Source organism: Triticum dicoccoides, chromosome 1B, assembly GCF_002162155.2.
Source record: "Triticum dicoccoides isolate Atlit2015 ecotype Zavitan chromosome 1B, WEW_v2.0, whole genome shotgun sequence".
Taxonomy (NCBI): Eukaryota; Viridiplantae; Streptophyta; class Magnoliopsida; order Poales; family Poaceae; genus Triticum; species Triticum dicoccoides.
In genome coordinates, this window is record NC_041381.1 from 253,196,915 (window position 1) to 253,219,460 (window position 22,546).

At 40.6% G+C, this 22,546-nt stretch overlaps 1 long non-coding RNA gene across 10 annotated transcripts; it reads right to left on the bottom strand.

Annotated features, from left to right (window-relative positions):
* Positions 1-16,616: 16,616 nt before the first annotated feature.
* LOC119330501 lies at positions 16,617-22,194 on the bottom strand. Of its 10 annotated transcripts, XR_005160149.1 has the most exons (5): positions 19,804-22,194; positions 17,760-18,186; positions 17,526-17,592; positions 17,144-17,359; positions 16,617-17,072 (listed from the first exon to the last, which is right to left on the bottom strand). It is a non-coding gene; the product is annotated as an uncharacterized LOC119330501 (long non-coding RNA). The 10 variants fall into 10 exon arrangements; XR_005160134.1 differs by having other exon boundaries at positions 17,144-18,186; positions 19,804-20,888; positions 21,563-22,194; XR_005160138.1 differs by having other exon boundaries at positions 17,144-18,186; positions 19,804-20,596; positions 20,784-22,194.
* Between the last annotated feature and the right edge of the window lie 352 nt (positions 22,195-22,546).

The window sequence follows — 22,546 nt, forward strand, 5'->3', positions numbered from 1 at the left end:
ATGGCAACACTATGCCTGCGATACTACACTTGCTCTATGCTAGCAGCGGAACAACTCATAGCAGCGGAAATCTTCTAGAAGCGGAACAACGATGAACGCAGTGAACTCCACTCTGCATGGACTCTGGCTGGGACACAATCTAGCTCGCATGAACGGAAACCACAACAAGCAATCAAGCAATCATAGCATCACCTGCAATCTGGAATGACACGCTAGGTCAGTACATTGAATGTACTTGCAAGCTCACATCAACCAAAAGCATCAAGGCAAGACAATAACATAGCATTAAGCAGGTTAATTAAATTAACAGCTACCATGATGAAGCAACTAATAATCACGATATGAACTACTAGAATACTGATAAGCCATTATCTCAGAACTCAAGTACCACATGAACCATCTCACACTTGGCTAACCGGCCTAGCAATATACCATCTCGATCACCTCGTGATCAAAACAAAACAGTGATCACACACGGATCACACATGGAACCACACCGGGTTCAACGGCTTACCTCGTAACCGAATGGTGATCATACACAGATCACAACCGAAACCACACCAGGTTCAACGGGTTACCTCGTAACCGAACGGTGATCATACAGAGATCACAAATAGAACATCCACATGATCACCTCGTGACCACATCACAAACTGAATGATCCTTCTCAAGATCATCCCAACATCATCATCATCCTGCCAAACTGTTACAGCTCACAGTATCAACATATACATCACCTATAAGTCATTCCGTCATGTGAGTGTTGATCGAACGGTGTGACCTAGTATGAACTTATGCCCATGACCGAGGACGCGGCTATCGATAGATTAAACACACACACTCTGCAGACGTAGCGCACTGTACCCATACCACAGAACCCATGGTCTCACACTCCCATTCGGGGTGGACCAACAGCGTTCCGATAAAACCGATCTACTGTCACGACACTCTCCCGGCCACTCCGACTCACTCCCCACTGGGCTAAGTCATGGGTGGCCCCGTGTCTACCCCCAGACACCAACGCCCACCGTCGTGGCAAAATGGCCACATCGTGGCAAAACCAAACGGTCCCAAACAGGGACAAGAGATCTCAATACCTACTACGTGCACACAAGGTTATGTCTGCTTACCAGGCCAGGGTACCGCACGCCCATAACCTTCCCTCATTGGAGGCATCGGCGAGCGACATGACAATAGACCGCATTAGGGCCTTCCCATAAAAGGCAAATGTGGTTGCACTGGAAAAAGCCCGGTTCGGTGGAACCTGACCAACTTAATGACGGAATTTAGACCCAAAAATATAACTGTGATAACGGATACTCCGATATTAACTATCAAACTATAATCCAAGTCATAGCAATATCCAACAAATAATCCAAGCATAATATCATCATCTCAAAATACTCCAAGGGTAGCACAACACTACTGTCATGATGAATCCGAAAACAATAATCCTACTACTCCAATAACAAGAATAACGCTATTCGGCTAAGATCCACATGCAAACATCATCTCCGAAAATAATACTCCAAGTAACAGAACATCAACTAGCGTCATGAAAATAATCATACTAACCACTAATAATCCAAAGGCAGCATGATATCTAAAGTAATACTCAGATACCATCATGGAAATAACCATAATACCAACCACTAATACTCCAATGACAACATGATACTCATCAACTGCAAGCATAACTCCTAGTAATCGAAACAATAGCATGGCAACAGCAAGATCAAAATAATACTCCGAGAAAATGCCATGCACAGAGTCATGTAGCTATAGCAATACTTTAAACAAGTTCAAATAGATTAAACCATGTCACTGCATTATAGTGATGCAAATGGAGGGTGTGGCTTGCCTGGGATGGAAGAAATCACCGGGAGAAAGTGTGAGAAGCTCGCGGAAAGAATCACAGGAAATCACTCTCTCTCGAAGGGGGTTGATTAAGTGCAGGGGCAAAGTGGTCATTTTCAGAATGCAAAAACATGGTGAAAATGATCCCATTAGAACAGGCTCGACGAAACGAAGAAGTGGGCTTTGGAATCACCTGATTTTGAGCTACGGTTTAAAAGATATAGTTGTTTTTCTGCCAGGGACCCATTTGTAACAAAATCATCACAAACAGGCCCTTAAAAGGAAAAACAGAATGCGCTCCCGAGGAAATACTCTTTCGGTGGATGAAAGCGTACACAGGCAGAAGCCATGTCCACTTATCCACGTCAGTAGGGGTGGGGCCACGGCTTGGGGTCGCTGACGTGCGGGTCTCGCAAGGTAGGGCCCATCACTTAACCACGTCGGTGGGCCGCCCCGGTCAGCGCAGAGAGGCCGACAGGCGAGGCCCAGGGATGGGGCCAATGTCGTCTTCGTCTTGCCCGCGTTCGCCGGTGGTCCAAGTGGAGGTCGCCGGCGCGGGAGCTCGTCCTGCCGACTCCAGCCATCGCTGGCAGCGCCCGACCCACCAAAATGATCAGGAGATGGAGGCACGTCCATCCCGACACTAAACGGGCCTCGAAGAGGGCGGGAGCGAGGGCACCATGGACCATGGCGGACGGCGGATTCAGCCGAAGACGAGCACGACACTCCAGCGACTTAGAGGAGAGGATGAGCTCCAGGGAGACTTGGAGATGACTGGATAGGGTTCTAGCTAGCTGAGGTAGGAGGTGGAGATGGGGCGCGGTTCGCCTGAATCAAAGTGGGCCGAGGCGGCAGCCGAGGCGGCGGCCGAGGCGGCCATTGGAGGCCAAGAGAGCTCCTCGAGCTTGTTTGAGAGGACGGGGTGCTACTGGGAGTGAGGGAGGACTACTGGAGCGCTCGGAGTGCTCGGGGAGGTCGTCAATAGGCGGAGGAGGAGGGGGTCAAGCTGGCACCACCCCGGATGCGTGCCCACGCTCGCGAGCTCAGAGGTAGACGACGGAGGGATAACAGTGGAGTGTCTAACAGGGAGAAGAAGGCCAGCGGAGCAGGGGAAGGATGACGACGGTGACAAACAGAGCCAAAACGCCACTGTGCATCTGTGGGCGCGCCGCGGTTTGCGTCGGTGAGGAAGCTGCCAGAGGGGGAGAGGGGTCCATGGGAACGGCGACGATGAGATGCAGCCACTAGAAAATCTCACAAGCTCTAAGATGACGAGGAGGAGTGGTGCCAAAGCACAAACGGTGCTCTGGTCACGCCACAGCGCATAGAGCGAGTAAATGTGCATTCCAGCTGCGTGGTCACCACACGAGATGGCATGGGGAGGGCTGTAGAGGATGGCAAGCTATGTCTGGGAGCTAGTCCTTCCAGGGTGGAGCATTTGTGATGCATTGTCTTGATCTGGGGTGCTATGGTTAAATGGTAACTAAGCTCTGAAGTTTACTGCATCAAACTTGGCAGAGCACTGCTGATTAACAGGAACTTGATTGGTGTCAATGGAGTTGTCTAGGATGATTAACGTAGGAAGGACTAAGATCCTGGGGGTTTTGAGGGGATTTGAACCAAGATTTAATATAGTTGCTTTGCAACTGCCAAATCTGGTCAGAAACTAAATTTGGATGATGCACTCACCTATAGTTATGGAATGGGATGCAACTTGGCAAATCCTCATTATATGAACATATAAAGACACTGTCAAAAGCTCATACCAAATGGGTTCACCAAAATGGTACTTGCTTCCCAAACATCATTTTTGTCCAGAAACATGGAATAATTCTGGTGATCAAATGGATCAATGAAATGATGCCAAATTGGGTGGAGAGATGTTTCATGGGTATAAGAATGATCTGGTAATTTATCAGGATTTTTGAAGCAATATAAAATGCACTTGCATCACAACCTAAAAATATTGCCAGAATCAAAGATTTGCTCCTGTTCTCACAAACATAATTGGATGGGGCTGCAAGTTGGTGGAGGGGTTTAATATGAGCACATTAAGGAGTGTGAAAAAGTTCAACTCATTTGGGTACTCCTAGCTAGTACTTCCTTCACAAAGCCTTCTGTCTGACAGAAACTTTGAAAATTCACTGAGGAAGATTGGCTAGGCAAATAAAGTTGAACTTGTGCATGAGGCAATTATTTGGACATATAAGTATACCCAAAAAGGTTGGGAGCCACTAGGAAAAATATAAATGACACTTCCTTCACAAAGTGCCATTCAGGACAGAATAGAAAAAGGAATATTGGGGAATTATTTTTGAGCTTGCCAAGGAAATGTTTGGGCATATTTGAGCTATATATGACCCAAAGTAATTATGAGAATTAATTGGGAATTTTTGGATGGACAGAAATATAGGTTGCTTCACAACCTAGGGCGGATAGGGCTATTCCTTTAATAGAAAAGGAATATTCCCTAGAAAAATGTTTTAGGGTTTGGTCAAGGAGTGAAGTGACATGATCTTGGCAAGGTTTTGAGAATGATGAGCCACTTGGGAGGGGGAATGAGGATGATTTCCCAGGTGACAAGGCCACAGAACCACTCCAAAAAGAAAAACAGAGCAAAAACCAAACAAATCAAAAGAAAAAGAAAACGGCCAGAATCCAGGTTATTACATCCTCCTCTTTAGCTGCATCTTTTGTGCAGCTTCAAAATTTGCAGCTACAAAATTCTATGTTTCAAAACACTTATTTCATTATTCTGTTTATTATTTTTAAGTCATGAAATCTCTATTCAGTGTGCTTGATCACTCCACTTCCATGTTTATCCTTGTAGAAAAGTAGACCTTTATCCTGATAGTCATGGAAACAAAGGTTCACATTGTGTGCATCATCGCTAATCAGCTACTACGTATGGTCAGTGGACATGCTTGCTTATTCCTGTAACAGATCATTACTGTATCTGCTTTGCCTTTCTAACTTTTAAGATTTGATCAATTCTTTAGAAGTTCGTACAGATCTGGAAGTATTTGGTTTTGTTGGTCAAATCCATTACCTGCCTGTCCTTATTTATTTTATTGGTCAAATAAAATATCTGATCACCTAGATTCATTATTCTTGATTACAGTCTGATACTAAAGTAGTCTAAAATAGTCTAAATAGTTGTAGTAATTCATAAATATCTTCAGTGTAGTTCTTATTTGGTTTCTAGGCATAGAATTTACTTAAAATTTTTGATATTTATTTGGTTAGTAAGGCTCTAGAATAAAACAGACCAAGAGAGATGCAATCTTATGGATGTTTCCACATTTTTAAGAAACTTTCCATTTTGGCAAGAGGACTTGACTGGCTATGTGTAGGACTCAGCCCTGCTGACTTCCAAATGATTAGTCATTGGTGTTTTCTTATGTTCCTGTTAGCCCAAGTGCATCAGATAAGTAGACTGTTATGTTGAAAAACAGGAAAGATACTACTCTTTTGGTACTTACAGTACAGATATATGCTATAACATATTACCTTTATGCCCTCTTTGCATTTCATTTTATGCGTGCGAACAAGAAAGTAAGTAATATCAATGCCTAAGAATTATTTTGTTTGCCATTCTAATCATGACAATAGAGAGCAATGGATATAGAAGATAAACAATAGTCCATAGAAGAAATATACAATAACTTATTCAGGTTACTTCTTAATTAAAAACTCCACTATATCATTACATACACATGCTTAAAATTGTGTCGTTTTGAGAGTGAGCTTCTGGCAGTACCTCACACTTATCTTATATGCCATTCCAACTATCTGTTGCAGAAGAGAGCAAGGGATATATAAGAAATCTCCGGGCAACTTTGGTTAGATGTATCATCTTCTACTAGTAGTCATCTTGAAGAACGACCTTCTCAGGTTAATTCTTGTGTCAGTGTTTCGGCTTTTCTCCATTGGGTCATAAAATGATGTTCCTATGCTTAGGAGACTGCAACTGACAAGTTGGATGCAAGGCTACAACTGACATGCTAGATGGGGAATAACCAAATTTGTGGACAAAGAGCTACAACCAAGGACAAAGAGTGCATCGCAAGGGGGTGGTGTTTAGGATATATACACAAAAGAGGAAAGTTCATTTTGTACATAACCAAATTATATGATGTAATTGACCACTATTTCTAAGATTTTCTCCTGTACTAAATGTTCATCATGTATTAAGTATATTTTATTGTGTCACTTATTTTTGAGGGGTAGCTTTATTCATTAAACACCACAAAGTGTGGGATAGAGTTCATCAAACTAGGCTTTATTGTGTCACGTATGTTCACCTTCTTTTTTACTGTGTAACTTATGTTTACCTTCTGTTTTAACGTAAGCAATTTGTACTTTCTAATTGCAGGCTCAATTATTAGACCGACTAATTTTCTAATTTTTTGCATAATTACAGTAAGCAACTATTTTCATTTAATTCTTTGCTTGATTTTTTTAAACTTATGCCTCAAGGTTCCTAAATAACATAACAAATTATGAATGCTCAAGTATATATTTTGAAAGGCAAGTCTCTTTTTTAATAAAAATAGTCACAATTCATGTCCTATATGATTGCTCAAACCTATAGTTATTAACAAATGCAAATATTTTCAAAGTTTTCATGATTTTAAATGGGCCTCTGTAACGGGTCATGTAGAGAGCTGATACGTCCATTTTGCATCATGCTTTTATATTGATATTTATTGCATTATGGCCTGTTATTACACGTTATGTCACAATACTTATGGATATTCTCTCTTATTTTACAAGGTTTACATGAAGAGGGAGAATGCCGGCAGCTGGGATTATGGGCTGGAAAAGGAGCAAATATTGGAGACCTATTCTGCACAGCTCCAAAAGTCTTGAAACTCCACGAAAGTCATTTTTGCAATTAATGATAATTATTCAGCGGAAGAAATACCTGAGGGGGGCCAGCCACCGTCCACGAGGGTGGGGTCGCGCCCACCCTTACAGGGTGCGCCCCCTGCCTCGTGGGCCACCTGGCAGCCGTCCCATGCCCATCTTCTGCTATATGAAGTCTTTCACCCTAGAAAAAATCATAAGCAAGCTTACGGGATGAAACTGCACCGCCACGAGGTGGAACCTTGGTGGAACCAATCTAGGGCTCCGGCGGAGCTGTTCTGCCGGGGAAATTTCCCTCTGGGAGGGGGAAATCATCACCATCGTCATCACCAACAATCCTCTCATCGAGAGGGGGTCAATCTCCATCAACATCTTCACCACCACCATCCCCTCTCAAACCCTAGTTCATCTCTTGTATCCAACCTTTGTACCAACACCTCAGATTCGTACCTGTGGGTTGCTAGTAGTGTTGATTACTCCTTGTAGTTGATGCTAGTTGGTTTATTTGGTGGAAGATCATATGTTCAGATCCTTAATTCATAATAATACCCCTCTGATTATGAACATGAACATGCTTTGTGAGTAGTTACGTTTGTTCCTGAGGACATGGGTGAAGTCTTGCTATTAGTAGTCATGTGAATTTGGTATTCGTTCGATATTTTGATGAGATGTATGTTGTCTTTCCTCTAGTGGTGTTAAGTGAACGTCGACTACATGACACTTCACCATTACTTGGGCCTAGAGGAAGGCATTGGGAAGTAATAAGTAGATGATGGGTTGCTAGAGTCACGGAAGCTTAAACCCTAGTTTATGCGTTGCTTCGTAAGGGGTTGATTTGGATCCACTTGTTTCATGCTATGGTTAGGTTTACATTGATACTTCTTTTGTAGTTGCGGATGCTTGCAATAGGGGTTAATCATAAGTGGGATGCTTGTCTAGAAAGGGCAGTACCCAAGCACCGGTCCACCCACATATCAAATTATCAAAGTAACGAACGTGAATCATATGAGCGTGATGAAAACTAGTTTGACGATAATTCCCATGTGTCCTCGGGAGCGCTTTTCTCAATATAAGAATTTGTCCAGGCTTGTCCTTTGCTACAAAAAGGATTGGGCACCTTGCTTCACCTTATTTACTTTTATTGTTTGTTACTCATTATGAATTATCTTATCATAAAACAATCTGTTACCTACAATTTCAGTGCTTGCAGAGAATACCTTACTGAAAACCGCTTGTCATTTCCTTCTTCTCCTCGTTGGGTTCGACACTCTTACTTATCGAAAGGACTATGATAGATCCCCTACACTTGTGGGTCATCAAGACTCTTTTCTGGCGCCGTTGCCGGGGAGTGAAGCGCCTTTGGTGAGTGGAACTTGGTAAGGAAACATTTATATAGTGTGCTGACATTTACTGTCACTTGTTACTATGGAAACTAATCCTTTGAGGGGCTTGTTCGGGGTATCTTCACCCCGACCATAGAGCAAATAGTTGCTCCTCAACCTACTGAACCTACTGAAAATGTTTACATTGAAATCCCTTTGGGTATGGTAGAGAAACTGCTAGCTAATCCCTTTGCAGGAGATGGAACATTGCATCCTGATTTACATTTAATCTATGTGGATGAAGTTTGTGGATTATTTAAGCTTGCAGGTATGCCCAATGATGTTGTTAAGAAGAAGGTCTTCCCTTTATCTTTGAAGGGAGATGCATTGACATGATATAGGCTATGTGATGATACGGGATCTTGTGACTCTAAACTATTGAAATTGGAATTTCACCAGAAGTTTTATCCTATGCATATTGTGCATCGCGATCGTAATTATATATATAATTTTTGCCTCGCGAAGAAGAAAGCATCGCTCAAGCTTGGGGGACGCTTAAGTCCATGTTATATTCATGCCCCAATCATGAGCTCTCAAGAGAAATGATTATTCAAAAAATTTATGCTCGACTTTCTCTCAATGATCGCACCATGCTCGATACTTCTTGTGCTGGTTCTTATATGATGAAGACTATTGAATTCAAGTGGGACTTATTGGAAAGAATTAAACGCAACTCTGAAGATTGGGATTCCGACGATGGTAAGGAGTCAGGTATGACACCTAAGTTTGATTGTGTTAAATCTTTTATGAATACCGATGCTTTTTGTGGATTTAGGACTAAATATGGACTTGACTCTGAGATAGTAGCTTCTTTCTGTGAATCATTTGCTACTCATGTTGATCTCCCTAAAGAGAAGTGGTTTAAATATAATCCTCCCACTGAAGTAAAACTAGTTGCACCTGTTACAGTTGAAGAAAAGACTATCACTTATGATGATCCTATTGTTCCTACTACTTATGTTGAGAAACCACCTTTCTCTGTTAGGATAAAGGATCATGCTAAAGCTTCAACTGTGGTTCGTAAGAGTAATACTAGAACATATACACCTCCTGAGAAAATTAAAGTTGAACCTAGTATTGCTATGGTTAAAGATCTCTTGGCTGATAATATTGATGGGCATGTTATTTATTTTTGTGAACAGGCTGCTAACATTGCTAGACCCGATGATAAGATACATAGACCTGTTGTAGGCATGCCTGTTATTTCTGTTAAAATAGGAGATCATTATTATCATGGCTTATGTGATATGGGTGCTAGTAATAGTGCAATACCTCATTCCTTATACAAAGAAATCATGCATGATATTGCACCTTCTGAGATAGTAGATATTGCTGTTACAATTAAGCTTGCCAATAGGGATACTATTTCACCAATTGGGATTGTTAGAGATGATGAAGTATTGTGTGGGAAAGTTAAATACCCGACTGATTTTATTTTTCTTGGTTCCCCACAAGATGACTTTTGTCCCATTATATTTGGTAGACCCTTCTTGAATACTGTTAATGCTAGGATTGATTGCGAAAAGGATGTTGTTACAATTGGCTTAGTTGATATGTCTCATGAGTTTTAATTTTGCTAAATTTCATAGACAACCCCATGATAAAAAAATTGCCTAGTAAGGATGAAATTATTGGTCTTGCTTCTATTGCCGTGCCTCCTACTGATCCGTTAGAACAATATTTGCTAGACCATGAAAATGATAGGTTTATGAATGAAAGAAGGGAAATAGATGAAGTATTCTTTAAACAAGGTCCTATTTTGAAACACAACTTACCTGTTGAAATCCTAGGGGATCCTCCTCCACCCAAGGGTGATCCTGTGTTTGAGCTTAAACCTTTACCTGATACTCTTAAATATGCTTATCTTGATGAAAACAAGATATATCCTGTTATTATTAGTGCTAACCTTTCAGAGCGGGAAGATCAAAGATTATTGAAAACTCTGAAGAAGCACCATGCTGCTATTGGATATACTCTTGATGATCTTAAGGGTATTAGTCCCACCTTGTGCCAACACAAAATAAAATTGGAAGAAGACGCCAAACCAGTTAGAGATCATCAACGATGGTTAAATCCTAAGATGAAAGAAGTGGTAAGAAAAGAAATACTAAAGCTCCTCGAGGCAGGTACAATTTATCCCGTTGCTGATAGTCAGTGGGTAAGTCCTGTCCATTGTGTCCCTAAGAAGGGAGGTATTACTATCGTTCCTAATGATAAAGATGAATTGATCCCGCAAAGAATTATTACAGGTTATAGGATGGTAATTGATTTCCATAAATTAAATAAAGCTACTAAGAAAGATCATTACCCTTTACCTTTTATTGATGAAATGCTAGAAAGACTATCCAAACATACACATTTTTGCTTTTTAGATGGTTATTCTGGTTTCTCTCAAATACATGTGTCAGTGGACGATCAAGCAAAGACTACTTTTACTTGCCCTTTCGGTACTTTTGCTTATATACATATGACTTTTGGTTTATGTAATGCACCAGCTACCTTTCAAAGATGCATGATAGCTATATTCTATGAATTTTGTGAAAAGATTTGTGAGGTATTCATGGATGATTTCTCCGTTTATGGATCCTCCTTTAATGATTGCTTGAGCAACCTTGATCGAGTTTTGCAGAGATGCGAAGATATTAGTCTTGTTTTGAATTGGGAAAAGTGCCACTTTATGGTTAATGAAGGCATTGTCATGGGGAATAAAATTTCTGAAAGAGGTATTGAAATTGATAAATCTAAAGTTGATGCTATTGAAAAGATGCCATGTCCCAAGGACATTAAAGGTATACGAAGTTTCCTTGATCATGCCGGTTTTTATAGGAGGTTCATTAAGGACTTTTCTAAAATCTCTAGGCCTCTGACTAATCTATTGCAAAAAGATATTCCTTTTGTTTTTGATGATGATTGTGTAGAAGCATTTGAAATACTTAAGAAAGCTTTGATTTCTGCACCTATTGTTCAGCCACCTGATTGGAATTTACCCTTTGAAATTATGTGTGATGCTAGCGATTATGTTGTAGGTGTTGTTCTAGGACAAAGAGTTGATAAGAAACTAAATGTTATTCAATATGCTAGTAAAACTCTAGACACTACCCAGAGAAATTATGCTACTACTGAAAAAGAATTCTTAGCAGTTGTATTTGCTTGTGATAAGTTCAGATCTTATATTGTCGATTCTAAAGTAACTATTCACACTGATCATGCTGCTATTAAATATCTTATGGAAAAGAAAGATGCTAAACCTAGACTTATTAGATGGGTTCTCTTGCTACAAGAATTTGATTCGCATATTATTGATCGAAAGGGAGCTGAGAACCCCGTTGCAGACAACTTGTCTAGGTTAGAGAATGTTCTTGATGACCCACTACCTATTGATGATAGTTTCCTGATGAACAATTAGCTGTCATAAATGCTTCTCGTATTTCTCCATGGTATGCTGATTATGCTAATTACATTGTTGCTAAATTTTTACCACCTAGTTTCACATACCAGCAAAAGAAAAAGTTCTTTTATGATTTAAGACATTACTTCTGGGATGACCCACACATTTATAAAGAAGGAGTAGATGGTGTTATAAGATGTTGTGTACCTAAGCATGAACAGGAACAGATCCTACGCAAGTGTCACTCCAAAGCATATGGAGGACACCATGCTGGAGATAGAACTGCACATAAGGTATTGCAATCCGGTTTTTATTAGCCTACTCTCTTCAAAGATGCCCGTAAGTTTGTTTTGTCTTGTGAAGAATGTTAAAGAATTGGTAATATTAGTAGATGTCAAGAAATGCCTATGAACTATTCTCTTGTTATTGAACCATTTGATGTTTGGGACTTTGATTATATGGGACCTTTTCCTGCCTCTAATGGATATACACATATTTTAGTTGATGTTGATTACGTTACTAAGTGGGTAGAAGCTATTCCAACTAGTAGTGCTGATCATAACACGTCTATTAAGATGCTTAAAGAAGTTATTTTTCCAAGGTTTGGAATCCCTAGATATCTCATGACTGATGGCGGTTCACATTTTATTCATGGTGCTTTTCATAAAATGCTTGCTAAGTATGATGTTAATCATAGAATTGCATCTCCATGTCACCTACAGTCTAGTGGTCAAGTAGAGTGAGTAATAGAGAGCTCAAATTAATTTTGTAAAAAACTGTTAATAGATCTAGAAAGAATTGGTCCAAGAAACTTGATGATGCATTATGGGCCTATAGAACTGCATATAAGAATCCTACGGGTATGTCTCCATATAAAATGGTTTATGGAAAAGCATGTCACTTTCCTCTCAAACTTGAACATAAGGCATATTGGGCTACTAAAGAGCTCAATTATGATTTCAAACTTTTCAGTGAGAAGAGGTTATTTGACATTAGCTCACTTGACGAATGGAGAAACCAAGCATATGAGAATGCCAAACTGTTTAAATAAAAAGTTAAAAGATGGCATGACAAAAGGATACAAAAGCGTGACTTTAATATAGGTGATTATGTATTGCTATTCAACTCTCGTTTAAGATTTTTTGCAGGAAAACTTCTCCCTAAATGGGAAGGCCCTTACGTTATCGAGGAGGTCTATCGTTCCGGTGCCATAAAAATCAACAACTTCGAAGGCACATATCGGAAGGTGGTAAACAGTCAAAGAATCAAACATTACATCTCAGGTAATCCTATAAATGTTGAAATTAATATTATTGAAACCGTAACCCCGGCGGAATACATAAGGGACACTTTCCAAAACGTTTCAGACTCCGAAAAGGAATAGGTATGTGGTACAGTAAGTAAACCGACTCCAAAACAGTTCTAATAGCATTTTTTCTCTGTTTGGAATATTTAAGAAAATAGGAAAATAAGAAGTAGTCTGGGAAGGACACAAGGCGTCCAGTAGGGTGGAGGGCGTGCCCTACCCTACTGGGCGCGCCCCCTGCCTCGTGGGCACCTCGTGTGCTCTCCGGACTCCATTTTCTTGCATGATACTTTTTTTGGTCGATAAAAATTCATTATATAATCTTCCAAAGGTTTTGACCACCGTATCACGCAAAAATCCTCTGTCTTTGTTTCGAGCTGTTTTCCTGATAGATCTAGAGCATCATGATGGCACCCTCCTCCAATAATGAAGACAAGGATGCTTGACAATTGAAGATAGAGCTGAAGAGAGATGAACCTGAGGAGATCAACAAGGATGAAGGGATCAAGAAGGCCATGGAGGATCAAGCTCTGGTGGCAGAAGAAGAAAACATCCAACCTCTTCCTAACCTCTTTACCCCAACTGAGATTGAAGCTTTTAAGATGATTGAGTTAGCTCACATACAAAACAAGTATCTCACACAGGAAAATATTTTGTTGAAGGATCATATCGTCGCACTCAAGGGCATTATCCGCAAATTGGAGGAGCTTTTACGCTCGATGCGCGATTATCCACCATCATCATCACCACCTTCATCACCTTCGAGGACATAATCACATGGATATGGGCACTCCCCTTGGCAACTGCCAATCTTGGGGGAGGTGCCCCGGTATCGTATCACCATCACACTCCTATCTTTTCCGTTTTACTTAGTTCGATCCTTTTGGTAATATCTTGATCTAGTAGAATAAAGTTTTGGTATGAATTAGTTTTGAGTTTTGCTTTGTGATCCCTCTATGTAATCGAGTCCGTGAGCTATATATAATAAAGATTAGTGTTAAAGTATATTGTCATGGAGGGATTTGCTATCTGGCTATGATCTTAAGTGCATAAAAGAATAAAAAGAAATAAAAGAGTTCATATTGATCTTATGGATAGTAATGACTTCACGCATAAAGAGTATGATACATAAAAGTTGTTGAGAGTTGGCAAACAGAGTTTTGGTCACCGTTGCAATTAATAGGAAGTAATAAAGAAAGAGAAGTTTTCACATATAAATATACTATCTTGGACATCTTTTATGATTGTGTGCACTCATTAAAGTATGACATGCTAAAGAGTTGATGTTGGACAAGGAAGACAACGTAATGGGTTATGTTTTCTCACATCTTAGTTAAAGTATATTGTCATGGATCATTCAAACATGTTGAGCTTGCCTTTCCCCCTCATGCTAGCCAAATTCCTTGCACCAAGTAAAGATACTACTTGTGCTTCCAAATATCCTTAAACCCAGTTTTGCCATGAGAGTCCACCATACCTACCTATGGATTGAGTAAGATCCTTCAAGTAAGTTTTCATGTTGCAAGCAATAAAAATTGCTCTCTAAATATGTATGACTTATTAGTGCGGAGAAAATAAGATTTATACGATCTTGTGATATGGAAGTAATAAAAGCGACGGACTGCATAATAAAGGTTCATATCACAAGTGACAATATAAAGTTACGTTCTTTTGCATTCAGATTTCGTGCATCCAACCCTAAAAGCACATGACAACCTCTGCTTCCCTCTCCGAAGGCCTATCTTTTACTTTATGTCTTTTACATTATGCATGAGTCAAGGTGATCCTCACCTTTCCCTTTTTCATTTTATTCTTTGGCAAGCACCTCATGTTGGAAAGATCCTGATCTATATATCCAATTGGATGTAAGTTAGCATGAACTATTATTGTTGACATTACCCTTGAGGTATGACGTTGGGAGGCAACACTATAAGCCCCTATCTTTCTCTGTGTCCGATTAAAACTCCCTAACCATAAGTATTGCGTGAGTGTCAGCAATTGTGAAAGACTAATGATAGTTGAGTATGTGGACTTGCTGAAAATCTCTTATATTGACTCTTTCCCATGTTATGATAAATTGAAATTGCTTCAATGACCGAGATTATAGTTTGTTAGTTCCCAATGAAGTTTCTGATTTATACTTGACATTGTGAATAGATAGTTACTTGAGCATAAGAAATCATATGACAATATATATATATATATATATATATATATATATATATATATATATATATATATATATATATACATCTGGGCTATTTTGTTACGCGTAACAGAATATTATTCTGTTACCCTACTTTAGCTGACGGTTCCAGGCGGTTGTACTGATGATTTTTGAGCGGTTGAACTGATACTTTCGGTTCTGTTTAACAGATCTTTTTCTTTAGTTCAAATTTTTTTACAATTTTCTTGTCGGAATGGGGCGTGTAATATATCATTGGAAAGCTCTTGACAACTATATTTCAAGCATATTGAACGTTTTTGCAAAATCATTATGGTTTGAAAGCAGTTTTGAAAAAAACGTTTTTTTCAAAACCAAAAACGCGAATCATATTTTGGACTCAATTTTCAAACGGTTTGTCGGAATTGAGAAAATAAGATGGCGTTGGAAAGCTGGTGAAAATCCGCATCTTCCATATATCTAATGTTTTTTCTAATTCTATACGATTTAAAAGTAATTTGGAAAACGATGAAATTCTGGGCGAAACATATTTTCGCGATTTATTGCAAACGGTTTGTCGGATTGATGCAAATGATAGGGCGTTGGAAAGCTATGGAAAATGCACAACTTTTTCATATTGAAATGTTTTTCTAATTCCTTACGATTTAAAAACAAATTCGAATACGGTCAAATTTGATTTCGAACGCGATTTTTTTAAACTTTGTCGAAATGAGGCAAATAATTTACGCTTGGATAGATATCGAAAATACAAAACTTAGTCATGTTGAATGTACGGTGAGACCCATCATGTTGTTTTTCCGTCAGAAAAAACAAAGTACTTGTACTGATCTATGTGTACGTTTGTACTGATGTATTCTTCGGAGAGTAATTTTGATAGGTTCCGAAAAAAGAGTACTTGAACTGATGTTTGCATGGGTTTGTACTAAGCATATTTTCACTAACTAGACTTTGCTCTGTTTTGGGTAATATTTTTGCTCGTAAGTTTTCAACGTTTTATTATATCGTCGTCCCTGTACTTGCATGGTTTATATCATTGAACTGAATGATAGTTTTTTCAAAAAGAAAATGTTTTTTATTCTTTTTTTGAATTAAATATTTTTTTACAATGATGTTCTGGACTTCTCTTATTTTACGACTTGTACTTCTCCCATTTGAATTGCATGGGTTTCTTTTTGCTTGAACTTTTACAAGTTGAATTTCTATCATTTCTTTTATTTCGAACGGACCACCATTTTTAACTTGTACTGATCAATATTTTTAATTCAACCGTTTCTCCTTTGTAGAACAGTCCACCGTTTTAGGTCACATAATTACACTTTGGACGGATCACCTTCTCCCATTTGGACTAACCACAAAACTTGCATCAGGAAACTCACAAAAACAAGGACGATTACAATGAGATCAACGAGAATGTATGAACCATACCATTTTTAGCTCAATAAATACTATACACAGAACAAGCGAAACTTATTAAACAAGACGTTTTTGAAGTTTCTCACGTTAACACTTTTTATAATACAAAACTGAATGGTTCACTTTTACCTCCTCTCTTTTAAAGCATTACAAACTAATGAACTAAAAGAAAATGGGAGCACAATCCATATGAATTGTATAAAAGATAACTAACAGTAAAAATGGATTACTGGTGTTTTTATAGAGTTTGTAGTACCATCACAATCAAAGTTCATAATGACATAATCTCTGTATAAAAAGATACACAAGTACATTGCAGCCAAAGTATTACAAACTGACAAACATAATAAGCCAGCTCGCTAGAACAGAGCATCTCAGACGGCTCTACTCCTGTTGCTTTTCCTTGCGCGGGAGGCTATTGACGGAGCACGCAGTGACGCAGGTGGCCATGGTCGCGACACAGGCAGTGGCAGAGTCTCCGAACTAATGGTGGCGACGAACTCCGGCACCCTGAAGCCATGTGGTTGGACCGAGCATGGCGCTGAAGTTGAGTAGAATATTTTAGGAATTAGGACAGGTGCCTGGAACACACTATGCATTACAACTTGCTGATTTCTCGACTGAAGCTGTTTACTGCACAGCTCCTATATTGACTGAGCTACCCCAAAGTTGCTGGAATAGACAAAAGTCTTGATCGGAATCTCACCAACGTTTGACACTAGAATGAATTTATGAAAACTTACCCAGTTTGGTTAGCTGCTGACTTGAGAAGATCCATCCTTTCTGTATCGGAGAGCTGCTGTGATGTACTAAGCCCTTGCATTTTCTGGCCTTACAAAATTATGGACTCTTAAGACATGAACTAATATACATATTTGTCAATAAACTTATGGTCTCTCGATATCTGAACTGATTGTGTTACAAGCACACACACCAATTCCGACGAGCTGATGCAAGTACTGTTAAAAAGATAATCAAGTTCAGTATATTAATTGGGAGAAGTTCAAAAAATAAACTTTTTAAAAAGTTTGTACTGTTTTTTCTATAACTATAGTCATCTTATTGCCAGAGCATCACAAAAGAGCGCGGGGGAAGAACTGAAAATCACATAAAAGAGAAACTAACATTTTCGTTTTTGTTGAACCCAGTAACTTTTGCCCTTGTACTTCCAAGACTACTCTTTTCAAACTTTCTGAAATTGAAAATAGATTTATTTGTACACCAGATGCAAGTCATTTTTACACAAACAACAAATTATAAAGCGAATTATATGTACATGGTAAAAGATAATAAAGAAAACAGACAGTTCTTCCAGAGAAAGCTATGTAAAAATGCACCAAGTCTCACGGTTGTGTGTACCTGTGTCATTTCTTCCAAAATCCTCCTACCTGACGTTCTTTGGTACCTCACACTCTGTTTGTGTGCTGGACAAATGCCACGGCGGCGCGCTGCGGGGAGGGGGAGGCCCCGGTGGCGCGCTGGGGCAGGAGGGGCCGTGGCGGCGCGCTGGGGGAGGGGGAGGTACCGGCGGCACGCTATGGGAGGAGAGGTCGCGGTGGCGGGCTGGTGTTGAGCATCAGGTCGAGGGACAAGGTAGATTAGGTGGGAATTCCTCCGCTCGCTCCTTATAGGGCCGAGCAATAAGCAACATAATGTTTTTCTCTGAACTTTATAGGGGGTAAGCACTTGAACTTATGAAACGAGAGCTCACCACGCACATCTGCTTCATACCTCAGTCTCGTCGCTGTGGTACACGTGCCACCTACTCGTTGTCGCCGGTCATACCCTACACACACCAATAACCAATTAAGCATGCACCACAACACACCTAGGGCTGTATCTTCAGTACACTTTGAACTGATGATATAGTAGCACAAGAAAACAATTATGTAGTCACATTTTCAGAATTCTATAGGTACATCCCAGGACTTTTGAACTGATGACATGGTGGTTTTGGGTAGGCTGGAGGTGGAACCTTCCATCTCATTTAAATTGAGGATCCATGTGACACTTGCATCCCATTCAACCTTGCTTCCCATTTCATCAGTACTAGTACGACTCAACAATAAATTCAGAATTGTAGCAGTGTCCAGATCATAAAATAAAACATACACCTAACACATGCAGTGGCGAACGGACTGGTGTGGCGGCTGTGAACGGTCTGGGCGCCGGAGCAGCAGTAGCGATGCGCGGTGGATCGGGGAGGCACAAACGAACGCGGTCGGCAGTGACGTGCAGGGGCCAGGTTGCTAGCGGCTGCACGCGTTGGTCTTGGGAGGAGCTAGGACGACCCGCGCGGGGGCCGCTGACGGTGCGTGGGAGGCAGGGCTAGACAACGACAGGGGTCAGGGAGGAGATGGCGACGAGGTGGTGGCTGGATTTTTAGATTCAAACCTTTTTTGAAACATCGAACTGGTCATTGTTTTTATTCAGACTACCATGTTTATATTTTTTGGAGCCGTTTTTTTCTTTCTTGTTTTTAATTCAAACTGGTCATTGTTTTAAATTTGAACTGATCATTGTTTTTAATCCAAACGGATCTTTAATTCAAACTGATCATTTTCTTTAATTCGAACTGATCATTTGTTTTTAATTCAAATCAAAATTTCCGTTTCTTGCACACACACACACATCAAATTGTCATTTACATTTTCTTTTTATGAAAAAAATGCATGTTGGACTGATAAACCTACTCTATTCCGAGGCACAAACCAGTGCAGCAATGGAGTGAGCAAAGCACAAAACCAGTGCATCATTTGCCTCAATTCACAGGCACCAGCAGGGCGTTTTTTATTTGTTTCATCAAATAATAGAAGTGCATTAGCAAGGCACAACCGACTGAGCTAGAGACGGAAAAATACATGAGATGGGAAGTGACAACAGGTGGACACTACAGTGCATGCGTTCTTGTGATCTCCAACACCATACAATCTTGCTATACATAAGCCTGGATGCATGGTAACCATTCCATTCGAAACGTAAGAATTTCGCAGCAAACAGTTCAAAAAATGACTACATCGTAAATGTGTCTGACACTTCTTCTAATCGCTCTTGAATTATTTTTTAGTTTAACTTCCTGAGAAAAAATATCGGACAGAAAGTCAGAAATTAATTCCTTCTCAAGGATTGTTTACTTCTATAATTTAAAATCCTCCCACTCACTTATTTATGTCCTCATTATATTTTTTTGAGACAAGCCATGACTAATAGGATTTACATAGAATCTGACTGGAGTAGAATATTGATTCTGAATATGTTGCAAGACCGTAAAGGTTCTGACTGTTTATTACTATGCCAAATATGAATTTCAGTGTCTCCACTCTTTTTGCCTTCTCCACCTTATGCTAGCTGAATTGTATGGTTGAAACAGAGATAACTAAAAGAATAGGAATACATGGCTAACCTTGTCATCGTCGGGAGACTTGTTTCTCATGCATTCCTCCTCCAAATTGTTCGATTTAGAGCAGCAACTGAGCCCCCACTGATATATTCACAAGGAAACATTTTCAACACCTAATTCAGTAGAGATGCTTCTCCAAGGAAACCATCCTCTAAGCAACTGATGAACGATGAATAATTCCGTATAACCGAAGAACAAAATTTCCCCCCACCTTGGTGTCGTCAGTTACAAAAGAAAACACTTGAGGTACAACTCCCATGCATCTCCATTAACACATTTTTTTCTAAAATTTCCTCCTAGCGCTGACTAAGACAAGCACGAACCAATAATCACACATACACCTATTAGAAGCAGCGTTAGTGTAGAATTGAAAAATTGGCAAAAATCTTGTGGAGTGAGAGGAGAAGAAGAATACGAAGATGATGTCAGACCGAATGGCTGAGTGGGACGCGGGGTCAGGTTGGACTGAAGGAGCAATCTGAAAACAAAGCACTAGTGATAATAATAAGGCAGTCAAGCATCTAGTTTTGGCACACCCAATAATAGTTGTACTGAGATGGTCAACTAATTGTACTAGGATGGAAACAAATCAGCAGCAGCAGTGAAGATACTGTTGCTCCTTCCCCATCCATACCCTGCTCCCGCTAATGCTGACCCTTCTCACGTAGTCGCGTTGCTTGGCCTGTTCGTCATGACAAGAGAGAGCCGACGGCGAGTGGCACCTTTTTGCCTGTACTTCATAGACCATGGTAGGCATCTTATGTACTTTGTCTACTTCATAACCCATGACGAGCATCTGCTTTTTCCCCATGAACAGCACACAACACAACACTCTGTCAATACATCCCTGTCTCCTTGTCTAAGCTCAGTTTGGAACATAGTTCCCGAACTTACTAATTAGTATAACATGTTCTGACACCGACGCAGAATGTGTACGGAGTAGCTCTATTCTTTCCGTGTGAATTTTTAAGAGGAAAATGAACCTTGCATTGCAGAAGAGAAGTCTATGGTCACGGGGCAACGACGGTGTCCGCTCCCCTCTAGCGCCGATATCCAGCAGGGAGCCTCGCAAGATGTTCAGTTTCCCCCTTGTACGCACAAGTAACATAAGATGTTCAGAATTTGAAGTCAGAAGCTCAATAAACTTGAATACTGGAACCGGTAGGTTGAACCCCAACAAAATGGATGAATTGTTCAAATAAGTATCATGATAAGATCTTGATGAGACAGTAGAGTTTACATTGCTTCATTATCTTAGGTCCCCTATGTTTCAGAGAAAACCTTATGACGTGAAACAACATTATGCTTTCGCTTTGTAGGAAAGTATGACACTAATAAAGCCGAGACAAGTTACAGCAAAGATATTCTTCTTGCTAAACTGAACTGAACTGAAATAAGAATTTGAACCCAACCAAAATAAGAAATTGCACTGAAGTAAATTAAGAAACTAAACTGAGCACGTCACCGAAATATTAACTAACCAAAAATTAACCAAAAAATATGTTCGTTGGATCTCTGCGTAGCAGGAGCCGACGACGGGTGGCACGGGGATGTGGGGCGCAGACAGCAGCGACTGTGGGATCGGCATAAGCAAAACAAGACACTAGTTTTTTTTGCACAAGAAAAAACATCACAAATGCAACCAACAGCAGTTTAGAATCAGCCATCATACAAGTTCTACACTTCGATAATACCACAACACATTCAAGTTCAACAAAAATAGCCACTCAAGTTCAGTAGGCGCACAAGGTCAGTAACATACCAAAGAAGCTTCATCTTCGTTTCTAGCTACCTGCTGCAGTGCACTTGTCGAATAGCATTTTCACTGGTTGCAAACCGCAGCAACTTGGTGCAGAGGAGGATGCCAGCGGGAAGAGCTAATGGTGGTGCAGCCTAGGTGGAGGTAGCAGAGGATGTCAGCGGGATAGCGCAGCCATGGATGGTAGTGGAGAACAGGGGGATGGTGACTCTGGTGAAGATCAAGCTGGCGGCCAGTGGATGTTCAGAATGGGGAGGACGGCAGCGCGGAGGAGCAGCATCACATGGGACCTGTTGAGTAGGTGGGGACGAGAGCGCTGGCGGGGGCTATGGAGAAAGTTGGGAGAGAGGCACCGGTGGGGGCCGGGGAGATGGTGGGGGTGAGGCGCCGGCGGGAGCCGCGAAGAAAGTGGGGTGCCAGGCGCCGGCAGGAGCTGGAGATAAGGTAAGGGGCTAGGCACCGGCGGGAGCCGTGGAGGAGGTGGAGGGCAAGGCGCCGGCGGGAGGCGAAGATAAGGTAGGGGGCTAGGCGCCAGCGGCAGCCGCGGAGAAGGTGGAGGGCGAGGCGCCAGCGGGAGCCGCGGAGAAGGTGGGTGGGGCGGCGATGGGGTGGGAGGTAGGAGAGGATGGTGGGGGTGAGGACGATCTGCTCGGGAGAGTTGGGCTGGGCTGCCTCGTTCTTCTTTTTTTCAGCGATCGGGCTCTTATATGGGGCGAGGGGTAACAGGATAATATTCTGTTACCGGTTACATAATAGTCCAGTCCTATATATATAACAAATTTTATCTATCACCAGTGGTAGTTACCACCACTTGCGTTTGGTATGTTGTATGTAGTATCTGTAAAAATCGAGAGTATGTACATGTAGTATGTAGTATATAACGATGTTTAGGTAGTATATATACTACTTTTTTGGTAGTATGTACCATATTTTAAGCATGCTTTTTTTACGTACAAATATGTACGTATTTCATGAATATAACAAAAA